Source organism: Wyeomyia smithii, chromosome 2, assembly GCF_029784165.1.
Source record: "Wyeomyia smithii strain HCP4-BCI-WySm-NY-G18 chromosome 2, ASM2978416v1, whole genome shotgun sequence".
NCBI classification, from domain to species: domain Eukaryota; kingdom Metazoa; phylum Arthropoda; class Insecta; order Diptera; family Culicidae; genus Wyeomyia; species Wyeomyia smithii.
Window position 1 is genome coordinate 6,929,987 of NC_073695.1, and position 14,739 is coordinate 6,944,725.

The 14,739-nt window shown below is 42.8% G+C and overlaps 1 non-coding gene across 1 annotated transcript; it reads right to left on the minus strand.

Moving 5' to 3' along the window:
- Positions 1-206: 206 nt before the first annotated feature.
- On the minus strand, positions 207-279 carry Trnar-ucu (transfer RNA arginine (anticodon UCU)). Its single transcript has one exon. It is a non-coding gene; the product is annotated as a tRNA-Arg (tRNA).
- Between the last annotated feature and the right edge of the window lie 14,460 nt (positions 280-14,739).

Genomic DNA, 14,739 nt, shown 5'->3' on the forward strand with positions numbered 1-14,739 from the left:
AAACAAAACTCTTAGCAATTAATATTAAGGATATTAACTATTTCACAAGAATCTTTCGGGTGATAAAATAATCACTTGGGAGAAATTATTCATTATTGTTTGTATCTGTGAAAGCAGAGTGCGCTGTTACTCATCAATTTCATCCAGTGTTTGAAAAATTACCTTAGATTTACGAAAATTTGATGACGCAAGAAAATATACGACAGCATCCCTCGTGGGGATCGAACCCACGACCTTTGGATTAGAAGTCCAACGCGCTATCCGCTGCGCCAGAGGGACTGGTTAGGCAGTGCAGCACCTATTGCCAATCGGGCTAGATATGCAGTTTTCTCCCTGCCCCTCCCTCGGAGGGTGGGAAAATACCAAGTGATGCTTGCTCTCAAAGGCAAACACAACAGGCCTTTTTCATTTCTTTACTTTCGTCATCGCCATTAGCAGCACAGCATAGAAGAATGCTTCATCATCAATTGCTCGGAAAACCTTAGTGCCGTCAAGTTTATCTATTTGATCTATTTTTGATTAGGCTGCAATCTTGTCTTTCCTTCGAAGGTGCATTTACATAGCTGGTAACGGAAGCAATTATTAGTGGACTGACCTTGTACTGTACAGGAAATGCAATATAATTCAACGTGCGGTAGCACGTGGAAAACTATTGGAGCGTCTTTCTGACAGTTTTCCTCCTAGCATCCCTTAGCCAGTATGATGTTGCTAGTCAGGAGCAACCGCGACGCGAACTTTGACTTTTTCCGGGTGCACATAACAATAGCACAGCAAACAGTTTACGAATACTGCCAGGTTGTTTATCTAGCTACACATTTTATTGTGTCTTCCAACTGATTCTCCACTTCCACTAAAAGTAAGTATATAGGTATAAAACCTGTTTCCGTTCAACCTGAGCGTAAAGTCCAGTGCAGGCTAGTAACAGGGCATATCTCAACCCATTTCCGACTGCAAGCTTATCTGCATCTATTTCCGGCTCTTCATTTGTGGTTGCGGCTTTCGGGTTGATGAGACTGTTCTAGCATAATGCACAATCCTTTGTTGTGCTACGCTTCGACGCAAATGGGGATCCACAGATGTAATCGTACCATGCACTCAATAGGAGAGTATTTAGCGGTTTGCCTTATTAACGACAGCATTCGCAAGCGTTGACAGGAACCGTAAGTGTGATTGTAATTTGTTGTGCTGCTTGATGTGCGCAATAAAAATGGTTGTAGGTTTTCCTTTTATAGAAAGCTGATTGGTGTGCCTTTCAAATCGCAAAACTTTGTGTCACAATAATCTAACTTTAAGTGCCATTTCTGTTGAAGGATGGCAAAGAAAACGGAACAAAATTAATAAAATCCCACTGCTTTCATCTTTCATTTTACTTTCCCGCAACCGTTGGCGCTCATGTTGACATCAACTTTCTTTCACTCGCCAGGAAATGGGTTGGTGGGGATGTACCGTCGAATAGGAAAGTAATATAATTTAATATTGCTTTTTTCCCGAAAAGAATAAGCGTAATTACTTATACCCCCGCATTATAAGGCTTCGCGGAAAAACATTCACCAACAGATGTAACAACTTCAATTCGTTTTACATTCACAATAAATAACAAAGCCGTTGTACTTGTTACTGAAGTTTGTAACAGTAACTTGGACACACGAATGTTTTCATCCCACAGTTAGAATTGGGACTTCCGCCTTCCCTCGAAGCGAGCTAGCTTTTTTTAACGACGACATTCATGACATGTTGCGCGATGTACATTTACGATACACAGAACATGTTCGTTCTCTCAGCATGTTGAACTTTGCCTGCGTGTAATACGTATACTTGCACCCAGCTACTGATACTGACGATATCGAACCAACAACAACCGCCACTGGGAAAAATCGATACGGTGCCGTTGTAGGACGAGAATCCATCACGTCATGAAAACATCCATTGGCGACGTGTATGCATATGGGAACAATAAACGGGACTAGGAAGAACTCGTCATTGGAGCAACGTTGGTTGTTGAATTTCAACTTGCGAACTGCAAACAATCGAGAATATAGTAAAGTTTTTAAACTAGTATTATCAGAATATATAAACAATCAAAATAAAAAAAATGAATTTCTTTTTCTGATAGGTTTGAAATGATAATTTACTATCTAATTTCAATCTAATGATCAAATTTCAAATATTGTAAAGCGAAATTCCTGTTTTTTGACGTAGGACTACGTCTAACCGCACTATATCGAGATACATTCTGAGGAAACTAAAAACCAAGATGTAACGTCGGAATGAAAGATTTTAAATGGTAATACTGATGTAACCACATGATGGATCACAATAATCAATATGTCGTTGGATTGATAAAACGATGGACAATTTTGTGATTCTTCATATATCATTGTGACTTAATTTTCAAACAGTGAAAATTGATGAAAAGTTTCGAGGTCGTATATTTACGAACAATGTACCAATCACATGCGAGCACTCCTGGCACAGACTTCATGAGTGGACACCAACTGCCTGCTATGACAACCTCTATTAAGTGGCAAAATAAAATTTGACAGAATCTCCCCGTCCCAATAGGTCAACTAACATTTGCTTCTATGAACCAAGACTATTTTGATGTCTTGAAAGTAAAGCTTTTTCGGAAAGTTACAAAGTAACAACCTCCTTTATCAGACAATTAAACGATCTTTTGTGAGAATGTTATTAAAACTGATGTCTTGAAAGAAAACATGCTGACACAGGCAACAGTACTGCCCCGGCTTTGTATGAGAAGACGGTCGCTCGTCGTCAGTGCAGTAGCACTCGATTGCCATTTGTGTGCAGTCAAGCCAAGTGGAAACAATGTAGCTGCTATCGACGTACAGTGGTGCGTGTTCGCACACTACGCTGTGCGGCCGGGGATAAAATAATTCTGTACGCAACAGTATATCACGATGTTGGATGTTGCATCCAATATGTGAATACAACTGAACGGATTTTGACCACCAATGCTTTGATCGAACGACGACGGTTGCCAAGGCATGTGATACAATAATTGGCATATCATTGTACATTGTACATTGAACAGTAAATTAGTAAAAAGTTCAGTTGAAATCCACTTCTTCTAGTTCAGTTTCGAAGCTTTCAACCAATCACGAGCTCGCTTTATATAGCTGCAACAGATGTTTTTTTATCGTTTTAAAGTGCTTATTGTATTACTATCCCTGAACAGATTTCAAACGCCGATGTCTTAATCGACAGGTAGAATATTGCGAAAGATTGTTATATAATAATTATAATATCTCTCCAACAACAGTTGTGTTAACATTCTACTAATCAGAAGTTTGCTACCCCGTTGCTCGTTTCCTTTTGGTTGTCGTGACGAGTAGATGGCATTTGAACTGCAACCGTAGTGATTTTCATATTCATGTTTAGTGATAAAAACTTCTTTCAAATTCCTAAAATTAGAAGTTGCATTGGGTTGTTGTCTTTTCGAATTCTACACTCTGTTTTCCTCAGATTTATTTAAATGATCAACTATAGGCTATTTAAAAGACAATAGAAAACCAATATGCTTCGTAAAGATTTTCAAACAGATATTTCAGATAGCTCGTTTAAGCTGTACTGATGGTTATATTTTTTCCAGTTAAATAAATTTAATTCAATATGACAATCCTAGTTGCATAACGCGGTTGTGGTATAGAGAAAACCTAAATTATATGCATCTTGACGTTAGGTTTTAAACATTCATATTCATATTTTTCAATTACAAAAATATTACATCAGCATCTGCAGGAAAATATTACTAAACATATAAACACAACCTGTCGCACAACACAACATATAAACACAACCGTGTAAAGATACTAAACATATGAACACAACCTGTCATTGCTAGGCTTGTAATATGCAAACATCAGTTGGAGAGGTTAATGTTGTTTATCAAACCGAGCTAGGTTCATTAACTTATTGTTTATTGACTTTTAAATATGGCCTTTTGTTGTTTGTTTTTTCGTTGGTATCTTAAAATTGATTAATTTTTTTCTGGTTCTGCTTAATGAATGAATGTTTCAATTGGCCTAAAATGAAAAAAAAAAAAAAATACTGTTACATGTTACATCCTAATAAATTCCAATGTCAATTTCAAAATTTTTGTGAATATAGTTTTTCCACTAAAACTACAACTCTTTATCGTCACTTTTCCAACGAACTTGAAAATACAGGATTTTTTTAAGTGACTTCTTTGCTAAGCAGTTGTAAGAAACTGACAACGATACTGCTTTGAAATCGGTTAGTGAGCTATCTTTCACAAGCGCAATTGAAGATGAAAGGAAGTTTGCTTTCTACTGAATCGTTCTTAATTAGGACCTATATAAAAAATTGCCTTTTCGCGTGTTAAAGAAATTTGACTGCATTAGGATGAAAGGTATTCATCAATGTTAAAAACAGTATTTTTTTTCTGCAAATCTGCAGTATTTTTTTTCTGCAAATAAATAATCTAAATTATTTTTAAAAATAAACGCTTTTCTTTCTATGACTTTCTGGTGGCATATGACCTTAACAATATGTGGCCACCAATGAACTAGTTTTAGGATTGTAAGTTGTTAGAGGTGTCGTTTGATGGATTTAGGCTCAATAATCTGGAAGTATCCGGAACGCAACGTCCGCATAAAGCTCTCAAAGACTTAGACACTTGATATGACCCTTCCGAGTAATTAGAAGTATAGCACGGTATTAAGTACTGCTTTGATCATGTCTATTTTAGTTTCGGTTTCGGCAACATAATGGACAAAATGCCTTTCTCTTGGTGGTTGTTGAGTTTGAATTGTTTAAAAGCAAAACAAGAAAACTATAAATTATGATTAAACATAACCGTTCGTTTTTGGCTCATGTGTGCCAAAGTCAAACCGTGTCGAAAGTGAAACGTGGCCAAATCAAACAAAGTCTGAATTCTCTAAATGAAATATAAAACTATCGAAGTCCTACGTCAAACATGCGGTCGTGTCTTGGATACCACCCTCGTACTATTTTTTTTAGTTTGAGTTGGACCAAATCTACGTATCATTTTCAACAAATTTTCTTGTATAAACTTGTTTTTTTTTCAATTCCATCCCATGGTAAATGAAATTCAAAATCTCACAGAAAGGACACAATCTGTGTTTTGCGGCAATGTTTGTAAAGTAAATTAGCAGTAACATCAGGAGTTCCACAGGGGTCTGTTCTTGGTCCATTACTCTTCTCAATGTACATCAACGATTTGCCCAACGGATCTTCTACATGTAGATGAATGGGCAAGAAACAATGCATTGAAATTAAGTTACCTTCGAAGGTAATATCGAGCTCAGTAGTGATTCTAATAACCTTGGGCTAGAAATATGGAAATAGTTGAAGAGGTTGTTTATAAGACACGACCGCAGAGGTAACGTAGAATACGACAGCCTGTCTTATGTCTATGTATTTCTTGGAATAGGTTTGGGAATACACTCAATTGGGGTTAATTTAATAGTCTCTTTGCTCCAGATGACGTTTAACTCTGTAGCCGGCAGTGGCTACGAAGAGGCTACAGACAAGGGCAAACAGTGCATTCCCCATCTGTGATATAACAGTTCAAATAACAATTTTCTGCATTTTACGATAGCGTAGATAATTTTACAACTGATTGCTGCAATTGGTAAGACTTGCGCGAACAATTATGTGATTCAAGCTCACTAGCTCGGAAATTATTCAGATAAACTTTGAGGTTAATTGCGTTTGTCAATGCCATTTATTGACAACTGAATAATTTTTTTCAACATGGCAAATTTTTTATTTAGTTTTGATTGATTAAAAGTGATAATTAAATTCTACATGAGGTGATTTATTAGCATGTATATATGACAATTTCAATCGCTATACTGCTAGCCACACACGCTATTTAGCAAGCCACACATGCTATAAACGTGCACAGACACGCTAGACTTGCACACGCTATGTAGCAAGCCACGCACGCTATATAGTAAGCCACACGCGCTATAAACATGTACACACGCGCTACTGACATGCATACACGCCATAAACATACACACCCGCTATACAGCCAGCCACACACGCTATATAGCAAGCCACGCACGCTAGCCCCACACCTCTTATATTAGGACCACACGTTACAAATATTCACACACGTTATGTGCACACACCCTACATACGCTGGCTTCTCAAACCACCTGGCGTTGCGAGTCTCTTTCAGTTTCGGGTTGTATTCACCCAACGATATCTGAATTGGATTACCGCTGGTGGGGTCCAACTCAGATCGAAGGGAAGCCGAACTGAAAGAGGTAGGAACTCTAGCTAACCACTACCATCGCCGCTGTTACCCGCTGCTGATCCACTTCGCCTACTGCCATCGGTGTTGATGTCCGCTGCTGCTGCCTGCTGCTAGTAAACTGATTTGCTTGAGGAGAAACAGTCTCTTATATAGCCCAAAGAGTGCATTTCCGGTTAACTAGGTACTCCATTCTGTCGTCCTTTTTAGGGAAAGGCAGCAAGCGACCAATCAAAAGTCGACATTTGCGTTTCGACAATTTTCAATATTACAATAGTTTGAACAATCAGATTACAATTTCCTGCATTTGGACGGGTGCTTAAATGATTTTCCAATCGATTGCTGCAAAAATGACAGAAATCGGATGGAAACTGACTTGGTTTAAAACGTTTGAAATTGGACAATTTTTGTGACGCTCTCGATGTTTTCGGTTTTGAAATTGGATCTCTGTATTGAAATTGGGTCTCTGTAATTGTTGCCGTAAGACGTACTCTACGTCAATAATACGAAACATTGCCGAATGCTTTCAGAACTAAAAGCAAGAAACAATGCATTGAAATTAAGTTACCTTCGAAGGTAATATCGAGCTCAGTAGTGATTCTAATAACCTTGGGCTAGAAATATGGAAATAGTTGAAGAGGTTGTTTATAAGACACGACCGCAGAGGTAACGTAGAATACGACAGCCTGTCTTATGTCTATGTATTTCTTGGAATAGGTTTGGGAATACACTCAATTGGGGTTAATTTAATAGTCTCTTTGCTCCAGATGACGTTTAACTCTGTAGCCGGCAGTGGCTACGAAGAGGCTACAGACAAGGGCAAACAGTGCATTCCCCATCTGTGATATAACAGTTCAAATAACAATTTTCTGCATTTTACGATAGCGTAGATAATTTTACAACTGATTGCTGCAATTGGTAAGACTTGCGCGAACAATTATGTGATTCAAGCTCACTAGCTCGGAAATTATTCAGATAAACTTTGAGGTTAATTGCGTTTGTCAATGCCATTTATTGACAACTGAATAATTTTTTTCAACATGGCAAATTTTTTATTTAGTTTTGATTGATTAAAAGTGATAATTAAATTCTACATGAGGTGATTTATTAGCATGTATATATGACAATTTCAATCGCTATACTGCTAGCCACACACGCTATTTAGCAAGCCACACATGCTATAAACGTGCACAGACACGCTAGACTTGCACACGCTATGTAGCAAGCCACGCACGCTATATAGTAAGCCACACGCGCTATAAACATGTACACACGCGCTACTGACATGCATACACGCCATAAACATACACACCCGCTATACAGCCAGCCACACACGCTATATAGCAAGCCACGCACGCTAGCCCCACACCTCTTATATTAGGACCACACGTTACAAATATTCACACACGTTATGTGCACACACCCTACATACGCTGGCTTCTCAAACCACCTGGCGTTGCGAGTCTCTTTCAGTTTCGGGTTGTATTCACCCAACGATATCTGAATTGGATTACCGCTGGTGGGGTCCAACTCAGATCGAAGGGAAGCCGAACTGAAAGAGGTAGGAACTCTAGCTAACCACTACCATCGCCGCTGTTACCCGCTGCTGATCCACTTCGCCTACTGCCATCGGTGTTGATGTCCGCTGCTGCTGCCTGCTGCTAGTAAACTGATTTGCTTGAGGAGAAACAGTCTCTTATATAGCCCAAAGAGTGCATTTCCGGTTAACTAGGTACTCCATTCTGTCGTCCTTTTTAGGGAAAGGCAGCAAGCGACCAATCAAAAGTCGACATTTGCGTTTCGACAATTTTCAATATTACAATAGTTTGAACAATCAGATTACAATTTCCTGCATTTGGACGGGTGCTTAAATGATTTTCCAATCGATTGCTGCAAAAATGACAGAAATCGGATGGAAACTGACTTGGTTTAAAACGTTTGAAATTGGACAATTTTTGTGACGCTCTCGATGTTTTCGGTTTTGAAATTGGATCTCTGTATTGAAATTGGGTCTCTGTAATTGTTGCCGTAAGACGTACTCTACGTCAATAATACGAAACATTGCCGAATGCTTTCAGAACTAAAAGTCTGACGTCAAAGTTGATCAACGAATGTTGATGAAGAAAATTACGGATTACTACATCCGCAGCGAGTCTCTGAAAGATTTGCCCTTGCATAAGCATCAATATGCCTATCAACAGGGCAAATCTACAGAAACCGCTTTGCATTGCCTAGTGACGAAGATCGAGAAGACACTGCAATTAAGAGAAACAGCGGTCTGGGCTTTTCTTGATATTGAGGGAGCTTTCGATAACATGTCAATTCACACGGCTCTACAAATAAAAGAAGTCGATAATACTACAATGAGCTGGATTCAAGCAATGCTTCCGAGTATGTAAATCACAGCTGTGTTGGAAGATACGTCTGTCACAGTTGAGGCAGTAAAAGCGTGTCCTTAGAGAGCAGTTCTTTCTCCACTGCTATGGTCACTAGTGATAGACACTCTTCTCACTAAGCTATCACAGTTAGGCTACAAAGTCATTGGTTATGCCGATGACGTAGTCCTCATTGTTAGAGGAAAGTGTGATGCAACTTTTTCTAGTCGAATACAAACTACTCGAATACAACTACTACTACAGTGGTGCTTAGAAGAAAGGCTAAACATTAACCCCACTAAAACAGTCATTATACCCTTTACCATGCGAAGGGTGCATTCAATCACTCCTGCACTACTGAAGGGGGTAAAACTGAGTTTCAGCAATGAGACCAAATATCTTGGAATCATTCTGGATAAAAAACTGAATTGTACTGCTTTACTAGTTTACGCTAACAAGAAGGCAACTTCAGCGATCTGGGGTTGCTGTGCACTGTTCGGAAAGACCTGGGGGTCTTACATCACCATTACTCGGCCACATATAACCTACGCCGCCCTAGTATTGTGGCTTAGGAAAAATAAAACGACATCTCAGGCAAAAGTTCAACGACTGGCTTGTCTTTCAGTTACCAGTGCCCTGCGCACAACGCCGACTACAGCCATGAAAGCGATTCACCTGTGAAGAAGGAGGCAGAGCATGGTACACTGAGGCTTCGAAGAAACACAACGATGCTCGAAGGTGACCTAACGGGACACCTAAGCACCCTGAAGGAGTTTAAGCTAACACCTTTAGTAACAACAGTCTCAGACTGGATGAAAGCAAAACCCAACATTGACGTTCCATATAGGGTGATTGACACAGATCGTTCGGTGTGGAAGGCAGAGTCTTCCTTCGGGCACGGAAGGCTCAGAAATCGGGTTCCTGACTGGAACAGGGATCTACGAACCGGGTATAAAGTTTATTATCTCTTTTTTTTTAAGGTGGCGGGGAATTCTGCAAACAGACACCTGAGAAGAGAACTCAGGGTGTGGGGATGAGACTAGGGGAGAGATGCTGGGGTAGTTACACTCGCCCAGGCACCTACTGACCCCTGTCCCGACCCACTAAAACCCCTTCAGGCTCCAGCCCTGGTCTTCCCGGAACGACGGTTAAGTATTACGTCGGGAAGTGGCTTTTGTGCGTGATGCACCCTCTTTACTCTTATAACCTCCTAGCTAACTACCTGGAGACTGGTAATTAGCTACCACTGGCGTGTTGGTGGTTGACCCGCCACACACGTTGCAGCTCCAGAACAATCTGAGAGGCGGCCGCACAGACCGCGTTCCAGATGTCCGGGTCGTCGCACATCCTCCGGACTAGATTGTCCGGAGTAGTGCCAGGCCCGCTCACAGCCATCATGTTGCTCCTCGCTCTTACGAAACGGGGGCATACGAAGAAGACATGCTCAGCAGTCTCCTCCTCCTCCACGCACTCGGGACACATGGGGGACACCGCGTGTCCGAACCTGTGCAGATATTGCCTGAAACAACCATGGCCTGACAGGATTTGTGTCAGGTGGAAGTTCTCTTCACCATGTCGTCTCCCGACCCAGCCGGATATCTCCGGTATGAGTCGGTGCGTCCATCTGCCCTTTGTGGAGTTGGACCATTCCCGCTGCCAGCGGAGCATCGAGAATGACCTTCTGGTACCTCGTATGCCCCTTGTGTCACGTTGGTCGAAACACTCTCTGTCCTCCTTGATGGCGATGCTGATAGGCATCATGCCGGACAAGACACAGATTGCATCGTATGACACCGTCCGATACGCACTCACAACTCTCAGGCACATGAGCCTGTAGGTACTTTCCAGTTTACCGCGGTAACTGTTAGTACCTAGCGCTCTGGACCATACTGGCCCACCATACCTAAGTATGGACGAAACCACGCTGGCAAGAAGTCTTCGCTTGCTGCCATAGACCGCTGAGCTATTGGACATCATATGAGATAGTGCTGCAATAGCCGATGAGGCCCTCTTACAGGCATAGTCGACGTGACTCCCGAACGTGAGCTTGTCGTCCACCATAACCCCCAAGAGCTTCAGGGATCGCTTCGAGGTGATGGTGCAGTCTCCGACTCTGACCACCGCCTGTTGCTCAGATTTACGGTTGTTCACAACCGTGACCTCCGTCTTATGATGCGCGAGCTCCAGTTTCCTGGAGCGCATCCAGTCCTCGACCTTGCGTATACAGTGCGCGGCCGTCAACTCGACCTCCTCGATAGACTCGCCGTAAACCTCCAGCGTTATGTCGTCTGCAAAGCCGACGATCACAACCCCTACAGGGAACTTGAGTTTCAACACTCCGTCATACATGACATTCCACTACACCGGGCCCAGGATAGAACCTTGCGGAACTCCTGCGGTAATTGGGACGCACTTCTGACCCTCCTCCGTGTCGTAAACAAGTACTCGATTCTGGAAATAATTTTCCAGAATCTTGTACAGCGACACCGGTACATGGATGCTCCTGAGCGCGAGCGCTATGGAGTCCCAACTGGCACTATTGAACGCATTCTTCACGTCGAACGTGACGATTGCGCAGTAGCGTATTCCCCTTCTCTTGCGCTGGATTGCTACCTCCGCCGTCTTGATGACGGAAGAGATTGCGTCCAGCGTGGACCTGCCCTTCCGGAAGCCGAACTGGTTACTTGCCAGACCGTGTACACCCTCCGTGTACCTCACCAGTCTGTTGAGGATGATCCTCTCAAGCACCTTGCCCGCGGTGTCCAGCAGGCAGATAGGCCTATATGCCGATGGGTCCCCTGGCGGTTTCCCAGCCTTCGGCAATAAGACCAGTCTCTGCCGCTTCCACCTGTCCGGAAAGAGACAGTCATCCAGGCACCTCTGCATGACTGCCCTGAACAGCCCGGGGGCCGTTTTTATCGCCAGCCTGATCGCCAGGTTAGGGATACCATCCGGTCCCGGTGCCTTGCTCACCTTTAGGGATTTGGCGATCACGATGAGTTCCTCATTCGTAACCCTTGCCTCCTCCCCGGCCTCGACACGGCTGTCGTCGCTCACGGATTGGATGCTCGGCAGGTTGGCCGACCATCTCTGGTCTATGTCTGAGATACTGGAACGTCGGACGTGAGACTCGACCGCCGGAGGCCAAGGACTTGGCTCGTGGTGTGGAAAGAGTCCCTCGATGATACGCTCCAGCATCGCTGGTGATCGCTCTGCAGGCGCCAGCGCGCCTTTAGTCTTGGCCATTACGATCCTGTAGGCGTCACCCCACGGATTTGTATTGGCACTCGCACATAGCCTATCGAAGCAGGCCCTCTTGCTGGCCTTTATCGCACTCTTTAGCATCGATCTTGCCGAACTGAATGCTGCGCGGCGCTCTGTCCTCTCTTCTTCGTTTCGCGCACGCTGCATCCTCCGTCTTGCACGGAGGCACGCACTGCGAAGGTCGGCTATCGCGTCCGTCCACCAGTAAACCGGTGGCTTTCCATTCCTAGGTTGGCGAGTCCTAGGCATGGTGGCGTCGCACGCCCGCGATAGCATAGCAACTAGTTGGTCAGCAGTCGGGCGGAGCCAACTGCCCCCCTCGCGCTCCCTTCTCATTGCCTCTTCGAATACCTCGGCATCAAAGTGCGATGTCTTCCACCCGCGAACGGTCGGAGTGTTGGCTCTACCCGTCGCTTGCCGCCTCTCGTTGTTGTCTACACTATAACAGACCACCTGGTGGTCGCTATTAGTGTGGCCATCGTCTACCCTCCAGTTCTTGATAAGTCCTGGGCTGGAGAACGTCACGTCGATGATCGACTCCGCACCATTTCTGCTAAATGAACTTTTGTTCCCAACGTTGGCCAGATCTAGGTTGAGCTTTGCAAAAGCCCTCAACAGGATCTGGCCCCTCTGGTTCGTGAAGCGACTTCCCCACTCAACAGCCCAAGCGTTGAAGTCGCCCGCCACCACCAACGGCGTTAGGCCCGTTAGCTCCATGGATAGGAGGTCGACCATCTGGGTGAACCTTTCGGTAGACCAACGTGGCGGAGCATAGCAACTGCAGTAGAACACTCCGTTCACCTTAGCAACTACGTACCCTTCTTCTGAGGTTGAGACAACCTCCTGAACCGGGAACTTGCTCGTCGTACATATGGCCGCCAAACTGGACTTATCCGCAACCCAGTTACCGTTTCCGGGAGGGATGCGGTAGGGATCCGATATGACGGCGATGTCCGACAACGACTCAGTGGCTGCTTGGTGTAGCAGCTGCTGAGCCGCGAAGCAATGGTTCAGGTTATTATCTCTTTGGAAGTGCCCAAGTGTATGAATGTATTTGTACATTTTTCTGGCGTTTCTGATACGCTTAGTAAGTGGAAACGAAAAAAAAAAAGATTTCTTTCTGTTATTTAACAGACAAGTGACGTAAAATCGAAATTTGAATTGGATTGCATAGATAAAGATTTTTATAATCTATTTCTATTCAGTTTGGAGTAATTGGTATTGCAAAACATCGTTAATTCAATCGATAAACAATGTTATTTACAATTGAAAAAACTTGAAAAATCAAGTCGTTGGAAAATCTACCGAATTCTACCAATCTGACATTTTCATTAGAAGGTTTCATAAACCCTAAATGCTACCTCGTGCGAACTTTGGACTTTTTTAAATTTTTGTAGGTCAACGCGCGCCGATCACATATAAACCAGCAGATTTTCGAAACAAACTTCAGTTAAATTTATAATACTATCTTTTCCGGCAAATAATCATTTGAGTGTAGGAAATCATAAAAATGCAACTTTTTATTCTACAGTTTTAGAGACATGCTGTCTTTGGCAAAGGTTCTCCCCAAAAATTTTCCAATCTTTTATTGCTGCTAGGTTGACTTAGCCCACTTTTAATGATTAAATGTCAAAATGTGTTAAAAAAATTTCCTTTCTGAATAACAAAAAAATCAGCAAAATAAATTGACGATAAACAAACCGAATCCATTTTTTCTGCATAATTTGGGCCCTTTGGAACCTGCAAAAAAATATAAAAGAATCAGGTTTCAAGGGAAATTAAATAAAATAGACATGGTCGAGGGATTTAACATAAAAAAATCGATTTGTTTTCAAAACCTCATCGAGGCCTTTTCTAGAGCTGTCGCCTAAGGAAAGTTTGTTCGTAACACTATTTCCTATCATTTGGAGGTTGCATCTCCAGGATTCCATAGTTGCTGGGAAGTAAAAGCCATCAAAATACGTTGCGTCCTAGTCAGTGCACTTATATGCCACGTGGACACACAATGGCTCAAAAGGAACGCGCTACAATCAAAGTAAATCAGGTTGATTTGGTAAAAGAATTTTTGAAGATTGATTCAACCATAAAGGATAGGATTTTCTTGTTTTTCACCTAACACGCCTATGACCGAGCACTTGACGTGGCATTTTTGGTTTTTTGGTCTGAGACATTGACATGATTGAAGGGAGGGTTACAAGAATAAAACGAAAAAAATCTGCTATCGGACCCCTGAGAAGATAACTCAGAAAGTGGTGTCACAGACAGACGTCCAAGCAAGAACAACATTGATCAAAATTTTTGTGTAAATTTTTAAAGTAAATTGCGTTATAAATCACTTGTACACTAGCGCCGCCTGGTGACCTTATCGCTACAATACATTTTTTTCGCTGGTGCACGAGGCTAGCGGTACTGGTAGCGCTATTTGGTTACGGATTGCTACTACAAAAAACTTTACACAAGTTTGGAACTCAGCTTGGACGTCTGTCTGCGGTGGTGTCGAGTTTGCTAGACCCAACCCACTAAAACCTCCAGTCTCCAACCCTAGCATTGTATGCCTTCTGGAACTACTGTGAGCTATTACTTCAGGAAACCAGTTTTTGTAATTTGGCTAACTATCAGAAGACAAGAAGTTAGCTTATCTCGGCACTACGATAAATATTTTGTAGTACTTGGACTATCCGGGAATCAGTCACCAACCAAATTCTCCGGGATGGTCCCCAGTCCGCACATCGCCGTCATATCGCTTCTCGCTTGCGCCAAACGAGGACAAATGTAACACTCGTGCTCTGTGTTTCACTTCTGAGCACTCGGGGCACTACGGCGAGTCTGCATGGA